The sequence below is a fragment of the Ischnura elegans genome, chromosome 5, assembly GCF_921293095.1.
Source record: "Ischnura elegans chromosome 5, ioIscEleg1.1, whole genome shotgun sequence".
Taxonomy (NCBI): domain Eukaryota; kingdom Metazoa; phylum Arthropoda; class Insecta; order Odonata; family Coenagrionidae; genus Ischnura; species Ischnura elegans.
Window position 1 is genome coordinate 104,996,838 of NC_060250.1, and position 12,554 is coordinate 105,009,391.

Below are 12,554 nucleotides of genomic sequence, written 5' to 3' on the forward strand. Positions count from 1 at the left end.
ACGAAGAGTTCTCTAAAATGGGACCCAAAGCAAAAGAGCAATATCAAGCTGAAGAGCAAGGTCGCAGTAGACCAGGCATATATTTGCAAGACTTATTACTAATAATAAGAAAGGAAATATTGAAATTAACTGAAACGTGGATGATTTGGACGGACTTCCACAAAGGCGAAAAATAATTCTAGAGTTTTACAAAAAAAGATGAAATTACGATAAAATGCTTAAGGGACCGGAAAAGAAAAGGACTATTTTCAATTCTTGAGAGCTGAAGAATTGAAAGATAGGCTAAATATATGGAATGAAGTGATAAAATTAACATTTCCTTAGATTTAGAGAGAGACCCAAGCATGGATTTAAAGATTGATTACGATTACCAATAAATAATTTCTATCATCAGTTAATTATGCATTCACGACTGAAAAACACGATGTTGCTAACTCAGAATTACTGATGAAAATTTAAATATTTTAAAGGCGACATTTTACAGTATATAATGATAGAAAATGGCAGACAATGACATTGTGTTTACGAAGATAATTATAAAGAGAAAAAACTCGATAAATTACAGAATTTTTCTTACTTAAAGAATACTATCTCATCACGGTAATAAAACAAAATACGTACCACAGGTACACAAATTACATGGAAGTTGGACATAATTATAAAATTTAACGACCTATTTTCACCATTGAGTTTGCGAATATTAACGAAAAAAGATCATTATTTTCCCTTTAATGGCACAAATTTTTTTTAATTGAGGAAAATATATACTCGAAGTATTGGCTGGACTAGAATCAGATATGCCACTGGGCCAACAGGAGTTATTTATGCTCTTGTAACATGATGTTCTCAAAATGTTGTTTTTTTTATTTTTTAGAGCCAAAATGTATTCCCGAACGTACTCCTAACGCGAGCAATCACTCGCACATGAGCTTCAACACCTCCAAAAATAAAGCGCGCACTTCTAACAGAAGGTATTTTCCTCTGGAATTGTTATTACGCCCGATCAGCGCGAAGAAGAATCGAAATAAACAAGCTGATGAAACTTGGCATCTTTATCACCGAGCGCCATGAAGCATCCGTTGGGATCTTATTAAGGTTGAGAGTCAACTCTTGATTCGCCACATGACCAGAATTGAGTTACTACAGACAAACAGTGAGCCTATCTCAGAAATGTAAGGTGACGAATCAAATTTTTCGTAGAATTGAAATCCAAACATTTGTCACAAAAAAAATTCATCGACAAAAAAATCATGCTTAAAATATAATTTTCAATATGAGAAAGCGAAATTTGGACGATCGCGTTTCTAAAATTCTCAGATCTGCGGCATTTCCAGATGATACTAGGAAAATAAAAATGCCGGACTTCCGCCTTGTTGTTTAAAGACGAAATTTACATTACATTTAAACTGTATACACGAAAGTTTCGCCGGGTATCACGCAAGACAGGTTATAAGTACCGTTCGATGTCCCTTCCAAGTATGGGGGAGCGGGTAGCTAACCTCTCTATTCAACTTTATTGATTTTCTATGGAATTTTATAGCCTCTCAGATCAACCTACAGAAGTAACTATTTTCTGTCGCGATCACTCTCGATAAAACAGGTAATAAGAGCTCTACGGCCTCGTTAGTGAAACAGAAATTTCAGTATCAAAATCGATCTCACGTTACGTTTCATATTGAGCTCGACAAAACACCATAAGATTTCAATGGAAAGGATCGCTACCGCTCCCCCGCGCTCGGAAGAGATTTTTTCTTGGAACCCACTCCAAACACTAAAAAACGACTTCAGCCAATCAGAGAAAACCCGACTGAAAAACGACCGCTACTAAGGCCACTTCGGAGTACATATTCTGGCCCTTTTAGCATCAAACTCCGTTTCCAACCTGGAGAAGCTGGCGGGATTTCCGGCAAAACTGTCGTCATCAGACATGAAATAACACGGTGAAAACCAAGAACCGTCAGACCATCTACTACTCAACATGGAAACCTTCACAATGGTATATTGAAATTAAAGGCAGCAGCTTATGCATTTCATCCTGAAAAAAAAAGATATGTATAGAGATCGGAGATGACTTCCAAAGATCCTTATACATACAATAATGAAATAATTGGGAAATTATCACGTAATTTAACTACGGAAATGATGAAAATACTGTCAAAATGCATCATTTACGTTGACAAGAGAGTCCATAAGTAAAAATAAAATTCATTGGTTAAATTTGTATACCCATAAACTCAGGAAATGTGAAAAAGAAACCAGAATGGACAAATTATGATTGTGTGTACACTAATAAAAGTGAAATGAAAATTAATATCATATTGTGGAGTCGATCGTTTGAAGTCATTGTATTCCCCTGATAGTTATACGAATATCCACTCACGAGAGCGTCTTGTGCTGCATATATTTATGGGGTAAAATAACCTGTCTCGCACACAATAGTAAATTCTTATGAGGAAAAGTTTGATCAATAATAACGATTCTATTACAACTAAAACTGAACAATATTATGAGTTTCAGAAAAATATAAGTAACATTCAAGCAATTATAAAAGAACTACGAGCATAAGTTCCCACAGTTATTCGATCAGAACCGTTCGATAAAAAAGCAAAATATTATGTTATATCACACCGGCTAACGTGAATATTTTGGCATACTTTTAGCATAACGAAATCCCACGTAGCATAAGCATATTTCATAGAAAACTGGTTGATTAAGATGAATATATTCGTAATAATGAATAAATACGAAACAAAAGCTTTCGAAGGCAAGGAAAAGGGACAGCAAATGATTCCATTGATATATGATCTCCAGGATTATTTACACACGAGAAGCAAGACCGAAAGTATGGCAAGAACGACACCTAGGAGGGAAAATGTCAAAAACCGTCACGCCATGTGGAAATTATCATTCCATTTCTTACGATATTTTTGCATTTTTTGCTGTCACGTAACCCTTTATCACAGATTTTCAAGTATTATCTGAATTTCTACTCGACAACAATCTTTTGAAAGAATCCCCTTAGCATGAATAATCACAATTATACCCACGATTCTAATATTTGGTGCATTCTCAGCCATTATCAAATACGGGCCAAGCTGAAACTAAAATCAACTGCATAAGTAAATCATTTGTATACAAAATTAAAACAAACCTGATATCATGTATAGATTATAGTTCTCCAGTTAATAAATCTACACCTTTAAGCACTAGTTTTCCAATTAGTACTCGATTGTAGGGAGCAATTTAATGATACGCCGGTATTCGCTCCAATTCCATTCAATGCAACGAAGAGAGGACAAATGGTTTACGATCTATTGCCTTCAAAATCACGCAAGATGATCCGCTTCAGCCGTATTTCCTGATTACAAAGCAAAAAAACTGTCGATTGCCTCACTCAATCACCGATGATTTTCCAATTCTAGGGCATGTATCCGGCACTGTCCAGTTCCCAGTTCTTCCTGATCTTTAACGAGCTCCTTAGATTTCAAATGATCATTGCCCAGTGTCTTACACAGTGAGTAAGTTTCATCATCCCAACCACTACAATCTTTCCGTCTCATTTTCCATTAAACGAGAAGGGAGCTAAATGCACCTCTTGTCTTTCTCACGTGCCTCCGCTTCTCAGGGTATTTCTTCCATCGAATATCGATACCGCTAAGATTCACACAATGATACCTCATCCAAATACTGTACTTTTTCCTCTATCTCCAGGTTTCAACTTTTTTCCAGACCGATATTCCAAAGGCAAAACGTTTTTAATATTGAAAAGTCCGCAAATTAGTGCTGTCACGAACCATTCTCTCACCTTCAGTTGTAGTCAATAGTTACTGACTTATCATGATTTTTGTATTTTTCCTGGACCTCATGGCGAATTCCATCAATGGATTTCTTCATAGCTCCTTTACCCACAAATAGGATGTTTCCGTTGATGGTGGATGGTCACAATCGAAACAGTCTCCCATTTCTATCTTCAAAAAGGCACTGTTTACTTTCCCTCGCAGTTCTTCGGTTTCAGCCATAGAATGACTGCTATCCACGGATATGAGTAGGCAGTATAGAATAAAATTATCACAAGCGTAGAATAAGGATTAATTTTGATGATAGCATGATGATTAAATCAGAAATTCCACTGGAAACAAAAATATTCGAGGGTGTACTTTCCTAAAGTCTTGGACATTGAAATAGTGCTCATGCAAAAAATGCATGGAATATATAGGGTTACAACTTTATGGTTCAAAACCATCGATAAAACAGAATAAATTCATTGTATAAGATACTTTCAGGCTGTGGCAGGTCCTTAAAGGAAACAAAGAGATCAACTCTCAGAGAATAGCAAATCGAATGCACCTTATTATTTCAATGATCAAGACTGAAAAAAGAATAATTATTAAACAGAGAAATCTAAGGAAAGAAACTTCCATTTCATGTTGGTAGCATTCAATTGGCATGACTGCTTTTAGGGTAGACCAGAATATTAAGCAACGGAACATGCTGCTCTGCGATAAAAACCATCTTGCAAAACAATTATACAATTCCAAAAGGGATCGCATGGCTTTTCTCCAACCTTCACCATTATCAGGGTATTCCTATATACATATAAGGTATCCAGAGTATTTATGAGAAACCCTGAAACAATAAGTTATTTTAGGAAGCAATGTGATGAGATGTTTTAAAGGAAACATAGAGACTGAATCGACGTAACTTTCGAAACTTAAGCTTCAATTTGTTAATAAGGTCTGGTTTCAAGGCTTTATCAGGCGATTACTGAACTGAAAATGAGTCATTACAGCTGATATGAACTACAGTGAATAAGTCGTGCCTAAGCACACGATCGAATATTAACAACATTGAGGGTGGCAAAATTTTACATCATATTTAATTTAAGTATTGTTTACTTCACTTATGTACTATCTAAAATGGTTCTCTCTCTAACAGTATTACTAGAAATGATGAAAACCAAAAAGAGTGAAGAATAACGAAAATAGAATTTCTAAAACGAGCTGAATCTCACGATCGAATGAGATGAAGCTCACGACACAAATATGGATAGCAGTAAAATGCCGCACTAAACACTGGGATATAATGGGGCATAAAATCGAAAACTCAAATCTAAAAACTGTTTACATACTGACACAGGATATAGAAGGATAGAGGATAAACTATGGAGAAGCATGGTATATAGTGACTCCGAACTCTGCGGGTGTATTTAACCAATTTTTAACATTTTTTAAGTCGTAATGATTAGATCAGCCGACAATTAGAAGAAGCGGTTAAGATGACAAAATAGGGATCACTCAGTAAAAAGTACAACTCAATGCGCAAAAATGTGCAATCTATTGGAAAGGAGGTGCAGAAAAGAAAATATACTAATTATATAATCCTTTTACATGCAATATTATCGCAAATAAATTCATGCTAGCATGCTGTACTGGCATACATTTATAAACAATCAATGGCGAATACTGGGTCACGATGACTGTAAAGATACCGCGCCACAGATTTTCTCACGGTAGCGCAGGAAGAAAAATGCCTTCTCGACCGAGTTAAATCGACCAATGAGCGTCATTAAAGCGTCATCTACAAAGACACCCGTAAAGACGCTTAAGGTAGAATTTTAATTCGGAGGCATCAGCATGCTCAAGATTGAAACGGCAAAAAAGCTACAACACGCATTATTCTTGCAGGGTACACCGCCGTACCGTCAGTAACACCGATTATGTTATTTGTAGCTCATAAGGGCCAAATATTTGTTTAAAGTGAGCGAAACTTTCAAATTTTTGTTGTCAATTTGTGCCAGGCACACACACGACTGATTTTCTCAACATTCACGATGAGCGGAGTAAACTTTTTTTTTAATGAAGCAGGAGGTAAAAAAAATTCACTAATGAAGCACCAAGCCCTCCGTGCCCAGGCGTGCCACACAAAGTAATCCATGGAGAGAAGGACTAACTGCGGTATATTTACAGTCTCCAACACCAATTTCACACCACACAAAAAAACCAGGAGGAATATTCTCAAGAATGTGCCAATGTGGACAACTCGAGTGCTAATTACAGGCGATCCTGAAGCACTCACGGCCGCAGCGGCTCGCTATAATATGGCAAGGGTTGTCCCACGTCTACACTCTTCGAGGAGCCTTGCGGCGTATGGTCGTCGGCTCAACCCGAGTTAAATCGGAATGATCATGAGTCACACTTCAACACCTCTGGGTCTAACAAAGCCTCCTCCTACAGATGGGTGGAGTGGGGTGGGGGTGGGAAAGGAAGAAGCAGGGAAAAGGGGGTGGGTGGCGAGAAAGAGGTGTTGGAGGAGGCGTCGAAATCTCCCTTCCGCCTCCACCCCCCCCACCCTAATGCAAACGGAAAAACGTTCCATAAACCCTCCATCCTCTTCCGCTACTATCGCCTCACCCTCTTGATTAAAGGCCACGAGGTCGGATAGGCTCAAATGGTACGGGCATGTCACCCGGATAGTTATGCGTCGCGGACCGCGCGGTGCTTCGTGGGTAGGAGACGACGAAGGCATCATCCTTAATGGCGTCCGCGCATTCCTCCCGCGCCTCGGATTCCCGTCCACGCTGCCGATCGACCAACATCACGCACCCTCCAACCCACTCCCAGGATACCGCCGAGCGTGAGCTTGTTGAGTCCGGAATTTTATTTTATTCAAGTAGCGAACTCGGACATCCACTACGTCATGTTTTCATCGTAATCTCGCAATGCAACTTCATTCCAAGGAGATTTGCTTGACGCTGATAGGAAAAATTCCGTTCCTTAGTTTATAGGAGCGGTCAATTCCGAGTGATTGGCCGCGCGATCAGAAATTGTTGAGTTAGAAAATTTTCATTCAAACGACGAGTCATTCTACGAAGAGGACGACGAGTTCTCATTGTAATCTCGCAATGTATCCTCATTTCAAGAGAATATTTTTGGCGGTGTTCGGAAAAATTCCGTCATTACGAGCGGTCAATTCCGAGTGGTTGGTAACACGCAGTGCTGTAGTTGGACCGGTATGGCGTACCCGCTAAAATCCAAACTCGTTATAAGCGTACCGGTTAAAATACCTTCGCGGCCGGATGTATAATATATGTTCAGCTGTTGGAATTTTTTGTCAGTACTGCCTAATTTTTTTTCTCCAACTACAGCACTGGTAACGCGATCAGATATTAGTGAGTTAGAAATTTTTCATTCAAACGACGAGTCATTCCAGGGTGCATCGCGAGATGACGACGAAGTTCTCATCATCATCTCGCGATGCACCCTCATTCCAAGGGGATATGTTTGACGGCGATCGGATAAATTCTGTCTATACGAGCGGTCAACAGGGTAGTTTCCTTCATCAAAGAAAACGAAAGGCATTGATTGCGATTCGTTACCCACCATTAGTGTATTCATAATATACAAATTATTTGGTTTTACAAATACCGGTTTAAACGAATAGGAATGGTCAATTTTAACCTCATTTGAAAAAGGCCAGATTGGCGCCCATGCGATGCCACTCCACGTGACGTCCCAGGGACCTAGTTTCTATACGAGCAGATAGGAGTTTTACATCATCTGAGATTACCAATGCAAGCATGAGACACAGAGCTCAGGGAAACATGATAGACCCAGTCAGCTTCGAGACTGATAAACCGTCATAATTACTCCAAGATTACTCGCAGATTCTCTTTTGACTAATAAAGGAAATGTACTTCGGAACACTACTGGGAAAACACAATCGCCCATTAATTCGTCAGCGAGACAAGAAATTTATCAATAATTATACGATTAATACGGAAAAAATATAGTGTTCAGGAGCGTGCCATTGTACACATAATGCCTGATACAAGCAGTACATTTTTGTCAAATTTTTGGACAAGTGTCTAGATCTATTCAATTCCTAGTCATACCAAACAATGTGCTACTGATTTAAAACGAAATCTTTTGGCTGACGTATTGTTAGTAAAAAATCACAATATAGCTCTGAAACATTCGAGGGATCATTTATCTTCACGTTGGGCAATAACTACACACCAAAATAGAGGAGTACGGTTTTTAACAATGAATAGAACGGAATAAGAATATCATTTTGAGAAAATGACATGATCCTATTTTTCTAAAATTGAGTAGCGTATTACAGAACGGTGAGATGAAAAATATCCCATTAGATATATGTACTTGAATAAATAAAGTCAACGCCAGGCGGAGCTAACGATAAATTTGGCTTGAGACGTAAGGATTACCAAATAAGGTGAAATTAACAGATTACTATTTTTTTGTTATACATGAGAACTATTTTATAGCAATATACGAGCACGTAAAATAAAGGAAGAAAAATAAGAAAAAAATTCACATATATTTCTGATTGGCCCTAGATGAGTGAAAAGATTTTAAAAATAACGTTTATAGCAATGTGGAATATACATTATAATGGCTATTAAGATCTACAACTAGTTAGTCAAAAGGTTTTCAGGAGAAATGAAAAAAAAGGTGGCTGACTAATCATTCCTTCCAGCAAGCTGATTCGTAATTTCCCAGGTAATGAGCACGCGAGATTGTTTTGGCGTTCGTCGGAATGATTAATCCGTCACCCCAAAGCAATTTCCAGTTGTCGAAACGCGTGGTTAAATTAAGTGCCGCCTACTTCCTCCAATTGAAGCGACGCGCAACAAAGAGGATTTAGACGATGCGTAAACAGATCATCGTGCGGCTTCGCCAGGCCAACTTTCTCCTTTTACGAACAGACAAGATTTATAAACCGATGAGCCATCGAAGTGTGACATAACACAGAGCAACTGAAAGGCAAGTGAGTGTAAATATCTCCATTGAGTCCAACCATTCAAAAAGTATTCCGAGAACGTACCAACAAGGACACTCAGGAGAAAAAGCAGGCAACAGTCTAGTAATAGTTATTTTTGCAACCTGTAATACTTCTCACTAAGTTAAAACGAGTCAGGTGTAATATAGTGGAATTTCGCATTATTGAAATAAAAGGTGGTTACACTTTTCCCCTCTTATTAAATGCGTAAGATGCGTTTCGGCTCACAGGATGTTTCTTTTATGCTTGATTGATTGAATGATGAATTATTACAACAGATGTGCAGATTGCACCAGCCGGAACGCCTCGTAGGCATGTAATAACTGTGGAAAAGTGCGACTACCTCTTATTTCAATAGTTCTCACTATAACCAGGCGGCGAAAAAACAAATATGTAATAAAATGTTAAGTTAAACAACTCGAAAATATCTACCTTCTTGAGAAAAAATAAAGTAAGACGTAACACACGACGGCGCGACGATCCAAATATACTGTTTACAGAGGATATTTCCCTGTTCTCACGAGTTATGTACTGTTGCAAACGGAATCGAGGATGGGTTTCACGGAATATCTAAGACTTGGTGAAGGGAGGCAACTCCAGAAGATGTAATAATTGAATTATAAATGAATAAACCAAGTTCGGAATAACACGATACCATTCCACTAGGCAAGTAGTAATAACTTGTTAAAAAGTACCCAACAATTCAAAGCAATATAAATACTATTTTAATGCAGTGATCATTTAGATGAAGCTTGTATATCAAGACAGAGTACTTCATTCATTCATTGTGTGAATCGAGGTAACAACCAACAAGTCAAAACCAGTAAAATTTCAATAGTTTCGTTCCCGAAAGCGAAATGTAGAAACAAAACGAAAAAGAATTAAACCCGGGGAGCTAAACTCTGGGTCGAAACGAAATCGGAGTCAAAACTACTTCGGATCGAAACTAAACTAAAACTCTGAGACGAAACGAAACACAAATTATGTTTCGCACCGGAGGGACACGTGCTTCACCTTCAAACAGCTTAGTTTCGACCCACACAACGAGTACGAAGTACGGTTAAATGAAGTAGAGGTTCGGCTTACCGCCATTAAATGCATGAGGCACTCATATTTTTACCACTAAAAGGAGAACGGTGAACGCAAACTGGCCATTCGATTTTTAAGCTCGATATTTTAACCTCTCTACACGCATGTCAAACGTAATGGGTCGAAACTATTCCCTCCTTTCCCCCTCCACTCAACTTCTGGGATCGAAACTTGACTATGAGCAGCGGATTTTCGATTAATTTAGTTTCGTTCCCGGGAGTAAAGTTTCGTCCCCGGTCGAAACTAAACTCCTTGGTGATTTCAATTTCGTGCGGGAACGCAACCGAAGGCCTCGTACATTCGTTTCTCTCTGGGTCGAAACGAAACATTTTCGTTTCGTTTCACTTGCCATCCCCGGTTACAACACACTTTACCGAACAAAAATCAACGTCCGCTAAAATAGAATATACAATCAGACTAATGGCAACTACTAAATCATACAATAAAATTTTGGATTGCAATATTCTAGTTTACATTTGTTTGAATGCGACTGACTTAGGATTATCATAAGGGTTTTACAATTTATATTCATATAATTACCTTTACTCTAAACTTTACCTATTGATGAAGGAAAATGCAAGTTTTGACATGAGCAAGATATAATGTACTACCTAATGATAATATTTAATGCGTAAAGAGAATTACAACTAGCGCCTACGTATTCGCACACTTCATTAGGCGTTTTAATATAGTCAACTCTGAAAAAATGGGGATTAGGTCGAGCCTTAGTATAATATAATTAATTACAATAAAATACATTCCGTGAAATATAATGCACGTATAAATAACTAAGCGTCGATGGGATTATTTCGGGTAAATGCTCGACTTCTTTATTTTGTTGTTCCTGAACGGAACTGGCAGGTATAGGGAACGGTATTTTTTGAACACACATGGGGCATCCCATTCCCACTTGAAAAGGATACTATAACAGCAAGGTACTTCTCGAGGGTCCTCAACACAATTTTTAATTTCACAAGTTCAATGCACCCTAAATTTTTATATTTTGAATAAACGCGTCGCCTCCTGGAATATAAAAGGTATATCATCCCGTACTCCCGTTTGTTCACCTAAATTACAAACAGGCCCGTACTGGACCCCTTCTTACGGCGGTGGACGGTCATGGCCAGAGGGCGCCGGCAATATGCAGGGGGATGACTACCGGATTTGGGGTGTGGAATATAATTAATTACTTTTGAATTTTTAATCCTTACCCTCTTGAGATTGAATTGAATCTTACCAGATTAAAATATATTAATTTTAATTATTATTTTGTTTACTCAAGACAGTGTTAATAGGGTGGTTTCCTATTATTTTTTATTACCTAAATCGAAAGATTATTACTCCTGGATAACGCATTTCACGCTCTTAGATTTTCGAATGACGATATCTATTTTTCGCGATTAAACGAAAAGTGACAGTTTTTAAGCGCGCGAAAACGCGACGGCCAAGTATGAATGCTGGGAAAAGTGTGACGTATTTCTGGTTTCAGCTGTCGGCGTGTGAGGTGACCTTGGGGCGAGGCTTGAGCGCTGATACGAAGCAGGCTGCTAGCAGGTAGCTGAGTACCCTGCTACCAGGTAGCGCTTGGCTTAAATAAGGATTATTAATACCCTATCAAACGAAGGATACTTTCCGAACTTAGGTATTTTTAATGTGTGATTACTAAGAGATGTTTCTCTAAGCTCTGTGCCTCATGCATGCATTGGTAATCTCAGACAATATAAAACTCCTATCTACTCCTATAGAAACTAGGTCCTTGTGACGTCACGTGGAGTGGAAACGCATGGGCGCCAATCTGGCCTTTTTCAAATGAGGTTAAAATTGACCATTGCCATTCGTCTAAACTGCGATTTCTAAAATCAAATAATTTGTATATTATGAATACACTAGTGGTGGGTAAGGGCTGCTATTCTGGATGGAATAGCATTATGCTATTCTCCGATATTGCAACCGATGTTGCTATAATATAGCGCATTGCAACGCCTATGCTATTTGGTATTCAGAACGGTTGCAATTCGTGTTTTTACTACACCGGAAGACGTAATTCTCAGAATAGCATAGGCCCGTAGCAATTCACTATTCTGAACGGCGAACTGCAACCGGTAGGCTTGCTATAATATTACGCGGTCTTCGAGGCCGAGCTATTCGGTATTGCAACCCTGAAAACGTGCGCATTGCGATGTCGAATTGTTTTTCTGAGGTTAAAGTAACATAATCAAGCATTGAAAAATGGAATAATAACCAAAAATAAAATGTTATCTGCTTTATTTTAATTAAATAATAGTAGCATAAGTGATGAATATTTAACTAGTTAAGTGAATTGGTTAGAAATTAACATTCGAGCTTAATATATGAAGCTCAAGCTTGCTTCATCGACAGTACGAAAACAATCACAATTAATGCAAAGAATTACTACGATTAGCCCAAATTTTCCGTGTTTTATTCATATTTACAACTCATAATTTTATTTCATCACTTGACTTGCTACTAAAAATATCCTCAATGTAGGCTATCAGGTCGATTCTTGAAAATTTTCAAGCTTGTGTGAACACACTAACTCGCCAAATATAATAACAGTTATAGCTTTCAATGAAAACCATATATTACCATAATAATACCATATACTTTGATCAGCCGTTCATTTCCTCAATTGGACAGTATATACA